At 41.6% G+C, this 15,380-nt stretch overlaps 1 long non-coding RNA gene across 1 annotated transcript in view; it reads right to left on the bottom strand.

Moving 5' to 3' along the window:
• Positions 1-6,545: 6,545 nt before the first annotated feature.
• LOC131813164 (uncharacterized) overlaps positions 6,546-15,380 on the bottom strand; it is a 51,602-nt gene continuing 42,767 nt past the window's right edge. The window contains exon 5 of the long non-coding RNA XR_009346648.1: positions 6,546-9,451. This is a non-coding gene — a long non-coding RNA (uncharacterized LOC131813164). The remainder of the gene's footprint in view (positions 9,452-15,380) is intronic.

Below are 15,380 nucleotides of genomic sequence, written 5' to 3' on the forward strand. Positions count from 1 at the left end.
TCTATCTCAGGGAAAAATTCTTACCCTCTCTAAGCTTCCATTTCTTCATCTGCAAAACGGAAGTGCTAACAGATAACACTCTTCAGGGCAACAATAAGAACTGAATAAGATAATTTTCATGAAAAATGCATGCCACAGCGCAGTATATGCTCAAGAATGGCAAAGGTAGAGATTCTGTGTTTGGGTTCAACTAAGAAGGTAAGGGAGTCCCTTCCTAAGGCTGATCGAAATTTGCTTAACCAATAGGGCTCATACTCCAAAAAATATTTTAATTCTGTATTCGACTGGCTTTTAATATTATGCTTAAAAATATTTTACTTTGTATTTTCACATTGCTTCTACTCCCAAAGCTTTTCCAAATGAACTCAATGATCTCCCTCCACGTATGCATGGTATCAAGGTCAGGTATTTGCCCATTTTACAGATGAAGAAAGCAGTTATACCTGGAGCCCTGGAGTTAATGTGTTAAGCTGAGACCCTCTCTCTCCTGTCTCACAGCCCAGGGCACTTAGTGCTACCCTGGACTTCATGTAAGGGTCTTTCAAAAGTCAAGCCTAATATTCTGGGGAAGCCTGGGGTCCTACTTAGACAGCTACAGTTGAAAGAATGAGAGCAAGGGCAGAAGACACGGTGAAGAAAGCAGGACACTCAAGAAGGCAAGACTCGAACCAAAGGAAGATTCTGCTTCAGAATTCAGACAAATGCAGTGTGCCTTTAAAAAGGACCATGTCTCTACTTCTATATTGCTTACTATCTGAAGCTAAGCCAGAGGGATGTACATAGTGAGATCTTTGTCTCATTTCAGGAAGGATACAGGATAAAGATTCTGTGCCAGTAATCTTCCTTGGATTAATGGTTTCTCTTTTATCTTCTGTATTTCTGCTCAGATGTCTTTTCTCTGAATGAGTCAGAGGAATGCAAATGCTGGGTGCAGTCCGCCTGAAATATTTAAATCTAGTTTTGCAATGTTTTGCAGGTTTGGAGAGGAAAATTACACACACACACATACACACACACACACACACCACACGATGAAGGAATGGCAGATGAGAATTACAGATATATCAGCCAGCAATACAAAAATGTGGTATTTCAATTTGACAACAAACTCATTTTTCTTTTTCCATTTCTTTGTTTCTCCAGATCAACATTTAGATGCTTGATGTGAGTGGAAGGAATCTGCAACATTCTTTTGTGAGACTCGGAATCTCATCAAGAATGTATCTGACTACACGGAAAACTGATTTTCTTTTGGCTCCTAAATGACAAGCCTTCATTATGCAATGAGCATGTCCCTGGAGAAAGCATTCTCTACACACTGATAGAGAGAAGTTGGGACAGGTTGGGTGGTTGGGCATGATTTGTGTGCATTTCCCCGATCCCTCTTTTTCTGATACACTCTGAACTCTTTATTTTCATGTTCAGTCATAGACTTGCAGGCGGTGTCTCATATTGCGACTCAGAGAGCTTCCTCTGAAAGGAAACCTGAATGGCATTAATATTCAAATCCTCTGGCTTGGTTTGCAGTGGCCTGATGGAGCTTGCACAGAGCTCCTGTGCCGCAAGGGAACAAATCTTGGGAAATGCAGCTGAGCAAATTGGGATTTAGCTTCTGTGTCCCCATGTGCAGTACTTAACACGAAACCCTTATAATGAAAGGTCTCCTCCAAAGGCTTTTATTGCTGCAAGAAAGAGTTCCTACCCATGTGAACCCAAGGACAGAGGGAGGCTTTCTTATTTTCCTTTCCACCTCATGTGAAAGAATAATCTCATGCCTTCAGGACAAAGCCTTCTTTAAACAACAAAGTGAAATGCTTTCAACGTCCATGAACATCTCCCAACATCAATGAGATTGCTATTCACAGATGAAAAAGGGCGGGGGGATGTGGGGCATGAACAATTGGTCAATACGGCATTACCCTCGAAAACCAGAAAGCCAGAATTTGAAATGTGAAACATCTCCCACTCCTATTAAATTAGGATTGATGAGTTCCCAGGGATATTCAACTTCCTTTGACTTTAAATGATTTATAACCCTTCTCTGTGTCATGGTTTCTAAATTTTCTTCAAGCATGCACCTGAACTAAGGTTGGAAAGGCTTGGCACAAGTGCACAAAATCATGCTCCTTTTTCTCAAAAGATTTTCATAAATTGGCCTGTGGAGTTCAATTCAACATTCACTAAGCATCTGTGTCAGGTGCTGTGCTAGGTACCTGGGCAGAGAGAGGAAGGAGGTGTGGCCCCGGCCCCCAGAGAGTTCCCATCCAGTAGAGAGCGAGAAACCAGTATCTGGAATGTCATACAAGTACTAAAGGTAAATAAAGAGAAGGGACTATCCAAGAGGAGAGGTATCAATATTTTCTGAATATTTAAAAAAACAAAAAAGATCATTTGCGTTAGGGTTTGAAGATACTGACCACTGGAGAGGTGGACTATGAAAAAAAAAGAGGCCTACGGTGAGGTCACAATCTCTAGACAAGCAAATAAATACAGCTTGAAATACAACTACGTCCAGGAACACAAAAGTATGTTGACTTTGCCAAGTCAGATTTGTTGGGTTTCTATTATCCATGCTTTCTATTGATCAAGAATTGATTTATGTCACCCTAGGGCCTACTTCAGAAGGTTACATGTTATGAGAAAGGTCAGACTTCAGTCTCTCTGAGTGAGATTTTCGTGGGCGCGGCTTCCACCCAGCAGTCATCTCTCCAATTCCTTCCCCCCTCTCTAGAAAACCACTCAAAATAAAATTCTCGGAGGTGTCTGGCGGCTGCAAGCCTGAATGCGGGTCCTCCTTGGACCCCATTCAGTCTGTCAGGGAACTATCAAAGCTAGGTGTCTAAATGAGAAGTGAGAGGTGAGGCAGAAAACCCAGGCCACTGACAGAAAGCCCCTTCTCCAAGCGGGGCTCAACCAGTCTCTCACTAGCATGGGGAAACCCATCCAGTCTGGTACAAACACGCAAACCATACGGTGAAACAAGTAGCCATTTCTCCCTTGGATGGACTTCAAATGTTTCTATCATCCTATGTGAGTTCTCCAGAACTGAAATCAAGGTATATATTAGATACCTTATATATACACATACATATACATATATACCTATACATATGTATATATACCTACGTGTGTCTATATGTATGTATGTATGTATGTATGTGTGTATTCTATACTATATAGATAGATATATCGATGTATATAAATCTCAGTTTCAGTGGCTGTAACTTACCCAAGGAGTCCTCCTGGTGAATGAGAACGTGGTTCACCAAAATGCCTTGCTGTCTTAACACCAGAATTCAAACCGTCATCTCTGCTACAGAGAGATTTCATATCTATAGACACATCCCAGCCCACCAAATTAACGGTCTCTGGCTGGAGGAAGCATGTGCTGAGAAGGGTTTTTTTTTTTTTTTTTTTTTAATGCTCATTTAAATGAGATGCAAGCTAATTTACTCTCCTAAATGATTTTGAGGTAGTGAATGGCAAAATGTGAAAAATGACTAAGTCCACTCATGCATCAGACAGGATAATTCTGGCAAAGTTGGTGCTGACAGCATTAAGAAACAATGATGGAAGAGTCTGGCCTTGTTGTTGTCATTTTAATTGTCACTTTGAGTGACGAAAAATGCATTTCCTTCTCCAACATACTTATCTCTCGGCTTTGTAATACCTTAACTGGGTCCGTGTCACTTGAGAGTGTGACCAAAAAAAAAAAAAAAAAAAAAAAAAATCAAAAGGAAAAGAAGTGTGTGTGTGAATGTGTGAAAGAAAGAGGGAGCAGGAGAGAGGGGAAGAGCAAAAGGGCGAGAAGGAGAGAGAGAGTGACAGAATCAGGGAAACAATGAGACAAAGCCGGAGAGAGGAAAAATGATAGACAAACAAGGATTATTTCAGATGGCTCTTCCTGAATATCAAACAAAAGAGTGCCGTTAGTAATCTCATGGAAAAGGCTAGTTTTTGCAAATCAAGAAACCCATGATGTTTCCAAGATCCACTCTGAGTTTTCAGGCAAGATAGCCCAGAATTTCTTGTTAAAAGCTTAAGGGCTCAATTTATGCTAAGCATTCAAGGAAATGTCTCATCCAAACAGGATATCGTTTTTCATATTAAAGAAGCAAACCGATCTCAGAGCATAAATGTTATTATTCACAGTCGCAAAGGAAAATGGCATTTACATTCTCTTGCTTCCTAGGGATGGAAGGAGGAGGCTCTCCCTTCTTTGGGGCCAGAAGAGGATTCAGAAATCCTGTTTCTACTCCTGAAAGAAATACATTTATTTCTCTCAAGCCCAGTAGGCAAGTCCACAAGCCTCGTCCACGGCATCGATTGCTTTGATGGACCAGTTTACAGTATGTGCATGTTGCTTTTCAAAATATGTTTGGGAGAAAGAATCAAAGCTAATTTCAGTATGTGAAAAGCTAGCAGATTCCATTAGTGATTGTGACTTCACTTCAAAGTGATAAGGCTGCTGGATGCAGGTTCTCAGAACTGAATGTCCAAATGGGAATTTATGATGTAGAACTTCAGTTTTATCAACCATAGGCTTCAACACACGTACAAAGGAAGAAATACATATTTTTTTCCTTAGCAGAAATTTCAAAGTTATCCCAGTGAACCACTTGTGCATTCTTTTCTCCTCTCCACCCCCATCATTTTTTCTTCTTCCAAACAGGTTAGAATGGGGGAGGGAGTAACTGGGATCATTATTTCTGGTTTTCACATTGATGGATCTGAAAGAGTGCACTTTACGTGAACTCACATTGCCTCTTCTACAGATGACCACAGCAAAATCCCAGAAGCAATTCTCATGGGAATAGACCATAGCCTGTTTCTCTGAATTGCCCTTAAAACATCTATATCTGGTAATATTCTTAATTATTTTGGTTCCAAACTCCATGAAGTCATCTCATTTTCATGACGGGCTTTGAAAAGGATATGGTCAATGATACTTAATGATTATCATTACATTCAAGATGCATCCAATCCATAAATGAGCATAAACAGACTACACATATATCCAAAGAAGAAAATGGTATGCCATGCTAAATTCTATCAAAATGGAGCAAATTTTACTTGAAAGTTTATTGTGAAATATTTAGTGTTTCCACCTATAAAACAGGGTGATCTCCACTTAATGATATGTAATTTTTGTTTTTTTACAAGACAAATTTACATTACTCCACATACGGAGGGTTAATAGCTAGGTCCACTGGTTTCAAAAAAAAAAAAAAAAAAAAGAATGTTAACTTTCATGTTTATTGAGTCCCTACTGCATACACCAGGCACAGCTGACAAGCTCTTTTAATCCTCACACATTCCCTAGGAGGTAGATATTCCAATACCCATTTCACAGATGATGAAACTGAAGCTCTAAGACTTGCCCGTGATCTGATAACAGGTAGGTGGTGGAACAGAGGATAAACTCAGACCCATACCATCTGATTCCGAAGTCATGTTCCAAAAGACTCTCTAGCAATGGTTTTTGTTTTTTTTTTTTTTTTCATCATTGAGCCTGTAGATCTTTAATTTTTTATTTTTTATAAACATATATTTTTATCCCCAGAGGTACAGGTCTGTGAATCACCAGGTTTACACACTTCACAGCACTCACCAAAGCACATACCCTCCCCAATGTCCATAATCCCACCCCCTTCTCCCAAACCCCCTCCCCCCAGCAACCCTCAGTTTGTTTTGTCAGATTAAGAGTCACTTATGGTTTGTCTCCCTCCCAATCCCATCTTGTTTCATTTATTCTTCTCCTACCCACTTAAGCCCCCATGTTGCATCACCACTTCCTCATATCAGGGAGATCATATGATAGTTGTCTTTCTCTGCTTGACTTATTTCGCTAAGCATGATACGCTCTAGTTCCATCCATGTTGTCGCAAATGGCAAGATTTCATTTCTTTTGATGGCTGCATAGTATTCCATTGTGTATATATACCACAATGGTTTTTGAACTGTGTTTCAGTGTTTTAAGTTCATCAATTGTTTGATTTGAATTTTTAAACAGATTGTAAGATATTTTAAAACTAGGGGGACTGGGTGGCTCAGTTGGTTAAGCGTTTGACTTCAGCTCAGGTCATGCTATCAAGGTCCTGGGATCGAGCCCTGAGGTTGGTTCCATGGTCCTCAAGGAGTTTGCTTATCCCTTTTCCTCTGCCTCTCCCCTGCTCGTTCTCTCTTTTTCTCTCTCTCTCAAGTAAATAAGTCTTTAAATAAGATATTTTTAAAACTATGATAAAAACAAGTATAATTTAAGTGTTGTATACTCAATGATAACCCTCTGAGACTACCAGGATATTACCTAGTTTTCTCATTGACTGACTTTAGGACAGACTATGTTTATATAATATGTAACATATACTCATACTATAAAAATACTGCTTTTATCAATTCCATGTATTGAATTTTGTATTGAATTTTGTATAGAATTTGCTTGGTTAAGGGTTAAACACACACACACACACACACACACACACACACACACACACACACCCGTTTGAACATTGCTGCTCTAGGGCATACTTTCTCAAGGCAGGGTGGCAATATAACTCCCAAGGAGTGAAATTTGGTTCTTGGGGGCCAAAAAAATCTTATGAACTCCAGTGGTTTTTCCATTGAGTATATAAACTAGTAACTGTTATTTCTGTGGTATTAAGATCTCAACACGGGAGTGGGGGGTGGATTAGGGAAAAAAAGGTCTCAAAAGATTCTTTATGGGACAGATAATGGAAAAAAAAAAAAAAAGCTTGAGCAACACTGCTCTAGGGTATTAAGAATTTCAGAGAATTTCAAACAGAAGAGGGATAGCTTGGTCCTTATTCAGCTTGAGCAGGCCATCTAACTTGAATGGTAACTGCAAGGAGTTCTCCTTGGAGAATAAACCTGGCTTGTTCACAATTTTAGGATTTTCTATCCATAAAAGACTTTTATGAGCCCCAGTCCTTTGCTTCTGAGAGAAGACTTAGGAACCTGAGCCAGCTGCCTCATTTCACAGAAGGTAGCACTGAGGTCTGCAGAAGCAAAGGGTTTTCCCAAGGACATAGAACTCTTTGCAGCAGCTGGAACGCAAACCCAGGATGGCACCCTACATGGGGTAGGCGCTCAGAAAGTGTCGGGGGATGAAAAAAAAGGATGAACGATTTCAATCTAACACGTATCATTGGGAAGATCAGATATAAGAATTTCTTTCTTTAACCAACTGTATGCAGACTGCCCATTCCAGGTCACCAATTGATAGAGAAAAAGAAAAAAAGGGGGGAGGGACCCACCGCCTCCACATCCCTGGTGACTGGAGTCCTCTGGGTGTCACCTCCCACCTCACAGCCCCAGCTGAGGCGAAAAGTGTCTGCAGACAATGCAAGAGAGTTCTTCCTCAAGCTGACCCTACCGCCTATCTTTCCTTTGTTTGTTTTTCTTTCTTTTAAGCTCTTACAATACTCCTAGCGTAGTGCCATCTGCTGAAGCAGGATGAACAGGTAGCTTTAAAATGATGATAGCTCTGGGAAATGATAATCACTAGGTCATAGAAAGCTGCACTGCAGTGTATAAATAAGATAAGTAAAAGTGCTGAGGATTGCATGTTTGCTTTAATAAAATGTGTTTTCCCTTTTTGTGAAGAATGCCTTTCTCGAATGCCTGGGGAGAGACACTGAACTATAGACCAGAAACACACAGACGGTTCCAGAATCTGGCAATGAGGGTGGGATCAGAGGGGAGAGGGATGAAATATTACTTACTTACTGAGACACAAAAGGAAAAAGAGTTGGACCAGAGCCTTTGTGTTGAATTGCTGAAGCAATGGAATGAGATCAGAACTTCCAGGTCTGATTCCAAGGCTCCCTTTGGTAAAGGCAACACGCTGCAGTGAAGGGCAGGGGCTTGGGTTACAGCACAGCTCTCCACTCACCGCATGACCTTGGGACACTCAGTCTCTCTGCATCTTGATTTTCTCCTATGCGAAAAGGGGATACTATCTCACAGGGATAGCCTGAGTTTACACTAGAAAAATGTACATAAAGAACCAACCAGAACAGCTGACAGACCTCTGGCATTGAATAAATGATAGTAGTGATAAGGATGCAGAGGCTTAAGGTGAGGACAGTGGTGGGTGAGGACGATGAGGAGACACGGGCCTTTGCTAGAAAGTAGCTACATGTACACACTGAATCCTGGATACCGTAAGCAGAAGTTACCATGCCCTGTGAGGTACGCCACCGGAATAGATGATTCATAGAGCAAGAATTCTCTCTGCAAAACACTTCAGTGAGCAAGAACGAAGCCTTCAAAAGCATGGGCAGCTTCTGAATTTCACCAGGTATGTTCTCTTCCTACAAAGCATTTTTACTGACATTCTTTCGTTTTACCCCCACACCAGGAAGATGAGGTTGCCAGGGAAGGCACAAGATGCCCATTTAACAGATGAGAAAACCTGAGGTCTCAGGAGGCTTCAGTCATTTGGTCACTAGCTCAGTGTTTCACAGAGAGCTGGTACCCAGACCAAAAAGCCTGGCTGTCTGCTTCTTATCCCAATGGTACACTGAGCTATTTTAAAATGTCCACCTGCAAACAAATGAGGAACTTAGGCAAGGCAAGTGCATCTGTGCTCTCTCTGCAACCTAATGTGTAGTCACCTCTCTCCTACCATAGCTTTTCCCCGAGTCAGCATGGCACTCTCTCTAGTCAACTCCTTGCCTCTGTCCTCCATCCTAACCCCAAGCAGAAAACCCAGGAGAGACTAAGGAAAGAAACCTTCCCCTTGAGAACCGATACTGTGAGATGTCTATCAAACCAGATACACAAAGGGCATCATCTGCCCATTGTGTGACTGCCAGGGGAACGGGACTGAGAAAATTCTGGAAGGCTTTGCTATACCCCAGTGACCAGAAGAGAGTGGACTCCCGTCTGCACAATGTCAACCCTGCTGAGGGTGCTCCCCTTCTCTCCTTTCCAACAGAACTCTGAGCACCTATGTGGCAGATCCTTCTCCTCATAGCGGTCCTACGAGGACTGAGGGGCAGCAACCTTTCTTCACTTAGAAGACTGAAAAATCATGAACAAGGCACATACATACCACCGTATGCAGAAACCTACAACTTATTAATTGGAAATCTAGGTCTTCAACAGATTTCTTCACTCCAGTTCCATCTCCTTGGAATTCTAATCAGAAAATCCAATTCAAATCTTCTTAAACAATAAGGTGATTTTTTTTTTCCTCTTCTTTTTGTCCATTTACATAATTAAGTAGTTCAGAGATAAATTGGGTTTTAGATCCCAGGGTAAAGCTGGAGTTAGCTCTCCCCCGTGGCAACCCCCTAGCACCTCCACGTTCTTGTCTTGTGGTAGAAGACTTGGATCCTGACATCACCAGCTTCCATGTTCCACTGCAGGTAGCAAGCTTTGCTATGACTGGGCGAACTTAAATCATGTGTCCATCCCTGAACCAATCCTAACAGGCAGAAGGAAAGGATACTTTGGTTAGTTTAGGCTACTAGGAGCCTGCCACTAGAGTCAGGGGCAAGGTCAATCCTACCCAGTCTACATGAATGACTATAGTGGAGAGGTACTTTCTCAAAGATAATTCAAGAAAATTCTCCTTCCTTAACAGGAAGGAGAGATCTTGGAAACTGGGCAGGAACCCCATAATGACATCTAATCTTTTATTCGACAAATATTCTGTGAACTCCTTTTGTGTGTAGGAGGTCAATTTTAATGAAGGAAAGACCAGTGTCTGCCTAGGCAGAACTCAGTCTGAAGGTATCGGAGTCAGATGGTAGAGAGTAGGTGCCTTCGAGGCTGACAGTATCTTTGACCACTCCCCCATCTTGGCCTCTAACAAACTCAAATTGCTCTTTTTCCCAGTCTCAGCCAGGCTGGTGAGAGACACACAACACAGTGGTGAATTCAAACTGTTTTCCATTTGCGACCAGAATCACAGAATTGGGTCTTATACCATAGAAAGGGCAGGGCTGTACAGCAATGAAGAGCACAGGCTCTGGCGTCCTTCTGCCTGACTCTGAATCCTGAGTCAGCTACTCCCCAGCTGTGTGATTCTGGGCAAGTGATAGGACCTCTCTGTGCTTCAGGTTCTTTGCCTACAAAGCAGTAATAATTAGAGTTCTCTAAGAATATTTTGAGATCCAACTGAGTTCTTAATACAGGGGTCTGTCACCTTTTTCTGTAAAAGACCAGAACAGTAAATATTTTAGGCATGGTAGCCATACAGTCCCTGCAGAGACTTCCCAACCCTGCAGTGATCTGTGAAAGCAGCAAAAGATGATCCATCAACAAATGAGCACAACTGTATCCCAGTAAAATTTTGTCTACAAAAACAGGTGGCACCTCGATTTGCCTGGCACTAAGAGCCAATATGGTAACTACTTTTAGAAACTGTTGGAATAGCTTTTAACCTCATTATTCTCTTTCACATACCGTTCCTCCCTCTCAATGGACTCTGCCCACCTTTCTTTGACAATGCTGACTGCAGATTTATTATTACAAATATATACACATTAGCTGTTTGTCTTTATTTATTGACTTAGTGACACAGAAGATCAAGAAAACTCTCCACTCCTCTAATTGGTTTACCCTTCGCATGTTTGAATTGTCTTGTCCCTGTGACTTAAAGGAGAAACACTCAGCAAAAACCTCGGCATGTTGCACATGACCTAGTGCCCGGGTGATGCATCGCAAGTAAAGAATAATAACTGTTATTATTTGTTATAAATAAGCTCTCAGCCTCATTAGTGAATGTTCACTTGCAGACACTTAACTCCCATCAAAATGATTTCCTTATGTTATAAGCCACCCCTCAAGTTTCCTCCTCTACACCCCACTGCAGGTCCAGAAATCACCGCTCAGATTCCATGGTGCTCAGTCATGCCGAGTATGTCTCAAGAGACACAAAAACAACACTGGAGTTAAAAGTTAATCCTTCCTGCTGGGTTAATAATTAGGTAAAACCAGTTTGAAGCAAGAGGGAAAGCAGTGCGTCTGGAGTTCAGGATGAATTAGTGAGGAAAGAGGCAAAATAAGGAATTACAGAGTTGGACTACAACTGCCAAGAACTCCACTTTCTGCTGGGCAGAAAGGGGAGGGGACGATAAAAACCCATTTAGGAGCCTTAAGTTATAATCAGCAGGGAATCCTCGAACTCAGAATCAGATTCCCGTCTATCAGAAGGATTTTGAGCAAAACCAAATGAGTAACACTGCTGTTTATCAGTGAAACAGAGACCACTTAAAACTTGACAAATTATAAAATGTCTCCCCCTTAGCACTTCTAGTGGCAGCTCACTATATTTCATACCAAAGCATCTTTTTTTTTTTTTAATTTTTTATTTTTTATAAACATATATCTTTATCCCCAGGGATACAGGTCTGTGAATCACCAGGTTTACACACTTCACAGCACTCACCAAAGCACATACCCTCCCCAATGTCTATTGGAATAAATAATCCAATCAAGAAATGGGCAGAGGACATGAACAGACATTTCTGCAAAGAAGACATCCAGATGGCCAACAGACACATGAAAAAGTGCTCCATATCACTCGGCATCAGGGAAATACAAATCAAAACCACAATGCGATATCACCTCACACCAGTCAGAATGGCTAAAATCAACAAGTCAGGAAATGACAGATGCTGGCGAGGATGCGGAGAAAGGGGAACCCTCCTACACTGTTGGTGGGAATGCAAGCTGGTGCAGCCACTCTGGAAAACAGCATGGAGGTTCCTCAAAATGTTGAAAATAGAACTGCCCTATGACCCAGCAATTGCACTATTGGGTATTTACCCTAAAGATACAAATGTAGTGATCCAAAGCATCTTCTAAATTCAGCATCATCCCCCAAATCTGTATGATAAAAGAGAAACTCTATATTTCATTTGTTCATTTTGTGAGGAGGGCTACAACCCCAATCAGTAGGCCCCAGTCAATAGGCACATTACCCAGAATGCCAAGTGACAACCCTGGGAAAATCTAGGAGGAAAAGTAAAGCTAACAACTTCTCGGGCACAAAAACATACTGTCACACTGAGTTTCAGTAGAGAGGTACGTTGTTGAGCCCATTCATGACCCTTGATTTTGTTACTAGGAAAGGAATCAGTGGAGATGGGCATATTCTGTGTATCAGGGTAAAAATGTACCCAGAGCTCTAGGAATTCTCCCACTCATTGTATTGCTGGGTACAGACCTGGACATAGACCCAAAGGTCCTCGGTTAGTCTGAAATATGCCACGGCCAAAATTCAGTTTGTAAAGGATGAAATGCCCCAGATTTGTTGGCCATGCTGCTGGTGCCACCTGCAGCCTGCTAACCTGGGAGACACACACTCAGTTAGCCATACAACCTCAGCCCCTTTCTACACTTTCTCTACAAAGGGAGCTCCTACCATTATCCAAATACATACAGCCTCTGCCATCCATCCATTTCCCTGGCACCAGAACTGAGAACTTTAGTGAAAGGAGCTAAGAAATCACAAAAGTCCCAAGAGCCTAGATTAAACTGCATGAGATTTAAAGTAAGATCAGGTCAGGTGTCACTTTCAAGGCTGCCGTTATTAACCAGAGGACTTGGGGCAAGTTATCACAGTTTCTTCAACTGTAAAACAGTAATAGTGGCATCTACCTCCAAGTATTGCTGAATGAACTGAAGAAATATACTAGATCTTAGGGACTCAAGAGAGAAATTTTTTTTTTGAAATATAAGTTACATAGTCTTGAAGTGTAATTTCTCCCTAACTCTCTATCTCTATGATATGCTGTCTGCTCCTCCCTGTGCTGGTACAATCTTTTGGTCATCTCAGGAACCACAGCGAAGGCAAGGATGCAGAAGACACAAGAAGAAGGAAGAGGACAAATAAAAGGAGAAGAAGAAAGGAAGGACCAACAGGTAACACCTACTGCACTTACAAAGTGCCAGACACTGGTCTAAACTGTTCATCTTTATTAACTCATTTAGTATTCATAAGGCGGTACCATAATTATACCCTCTGTACAGATATATGGGATTTGTCCAAAGCTACACAGGCAGTTCCAGAGCCCAGATGCAAACCCAGGCACAATGGCCCCAGAATGTGCATTAGTGGTAACTGTTTATAGGACCCAAAGAAGCAAATGCAACCCATTCAATTAAAAACATCAGAGAGCTGTAAGGCATAGGTGCTCCTGTTTATCCTACTGGCACTAGAACATAATTTTGAATATAAAAAAGGTAACCCATGGGCTTAAGGATACTCTCCTGACATGAAGAATGCAGAAATGGCTGTGCTAATACATTCACTAGTTCAGAAATGTGCCCAGGACTTGCACCTGCTGCCGCCTGTGTCTCTGCTGACCAACGTGTTCCAAATCATTGTGCAAACTGAGGAAGCTTAGTTGCACGTTGGCTCCTGCCTTCCCTCCTACAACCTCTTTAGTCTTTATCATCAGTGAGATGTACGGTACAGTGTTCTTATTGCTTGAGTGGTACCTATGAATTCTGAAGGAGACGTATAAAAAGGACAGTTCAACCATCTTCACTGTAATCCTTGAGGGTAGAAAGATAGACATCCTAACCAAGAACAGAGGGAGATTTGGTTCAGATGTCAGGTTCTCCATGTTCCCTCATAGACAAAATTTGTTGTTGTTGTTGTTGTTACAAGTGTATGGGTTAAAAGCAAGCACATTTTCAGGTGTTCAGCAATCTTCCAATCTGAAAAACCCCAGAGAATTTAAATACACTCTAAGGTTAACAAGCTATGACAGAAGCTAGCATTTTGGTATCAATTCTATGGTACAAATACTATGCATTCAAAAAGTACTGAGGATAGAAAACTGCAAGGATGACACAAAAGAAGCCTCCCACTTCTAGAGACAGCCACAGAAATCTTAGAGGAATAGACCAGTAAAGCCCAACACTTCCTCCTTAGGAATAAGGACAGAATGAATGGAAAATTTGGGCTATGGTGTAGGAAAAGGGCAGGATACAGGTGTTTGCACTGCAGCACAGGTGGGAATGATTCAGGGTAGAGGAGAGAATTGAAGAAGTGGAGGGGATTCTGTTAAATGAGGGAAGGACCAAAATCAGCCCGGTTATTCTTCTCTTGACCTTCCATGTTCCTCTACCCTCTGGGGTTTTCAAAAATACAAAATGGACTCTTAAGACATCAGTGAGTCTAAGCATGATAGTTGAGATTCTTGTATACCTCCAAATTCAGAGAACTCTAAGACTTCCCTGGGTTAAAATTTTTGGTTATGCTGCTGAGGCATCTCAATAGCTTCAACATGACCAAGAGCTGTGAAAGCCACAGTAAGCAAACCAGCCACCTAGAAGTGTGGATTCCAGGTAATTCAAAGCCAATTGCCAAGGGCAATAAGGGAAGCGTATATATGTAAATTAAATGCTAACTACTTTCTTCTTCTGCCCTCTCTCCCTCCCTCCTCCGCATCTATCTCCCTCTCCCCCTCACTCAACCCACCCACTTGCTCTGGGGGAAGCCATGTTGTCAGCAACCCTACAGTGAGGTCCATGTGGCAAGGAATGGAAGCCTCCTGCCAAAAGCCTCCTGCCGACTGTGAGTGAACTTAGATATAGCTTTCCAGGCCAGTCAAGTCTTAAGCACTGCAGCCTTGTCTGACAGCTTGATTGCAACCTCATGAGAGACTGAGTCAGAAACATCCATCTAAGTAGCTCCCAAATTCCTAACCCTCAGAATCCATGTGAAATAATAAAGGTTGCTGATTTTTAGTTACCAAGGGCTTGGGTATTTTTTTTTTTTTTTACACAATTGATAACTAACACAAATACTTGCTTATATAGCTGAACTTAGTGGTATGTCTACTTCCAAAACCTATGCCCTTACTATTATGCCTTTCTGCCAAGTCTACAGTAGTTCTACACTCCATAACTAAAGGCTTCTGTTCTGGTTTTGAAAGAAACAAATCCAGTCAAGCTAGCTCAAGTAAAGTGAGAATCAATGCAAGAAGCATGAAACAAATCACAGACCTCCAAGCATAGGTAAAAAGCACAAAATTTTACTGTTAACAAGAAGTGAGTGTCCAACAATTTATCCACCCATGAATAACATCTATAAATGCTGGGGGGGGGGGGGGGACCTTGCGAGCTCCAGGAACTTTAAAAAAAAAAAAAAAAAAAAAGCAAGCATATTTTGGAAGGCAGTCAAAATTGTAGCAAGAAACCAACGAAAATTGTAGCAAGAAACCTGAGTTTCAGTTTTTTCAGGTATGACTGGAGGGCAGCCAGAACTATGGCTGAAATTTCAAGAGAAAGTCTGCTACTATTCTGGCTAGAGGAGCCAGCTGAAAAAGCCCAGGGAAACTGTACAATCAGAGAATAAGGAGAGAAAAGAGCCAAGAAAAAAACATACCAAATTC

The sequence above is a fragment of the Mustela lutreola genome, chromosome 12 (assembly GCF_030435805.1).
Source record: "Mustela lutreola isolate mMusLut2 chromosome 12, mMusLut2.pri, whole genome shotgun sequence".
NCBI classification, from domain to species: Eukaryota; Metazoa; Chordata; class Mammalia; order Carnivora; family Mustelidae; genus Mustela; species Mustela lutreola.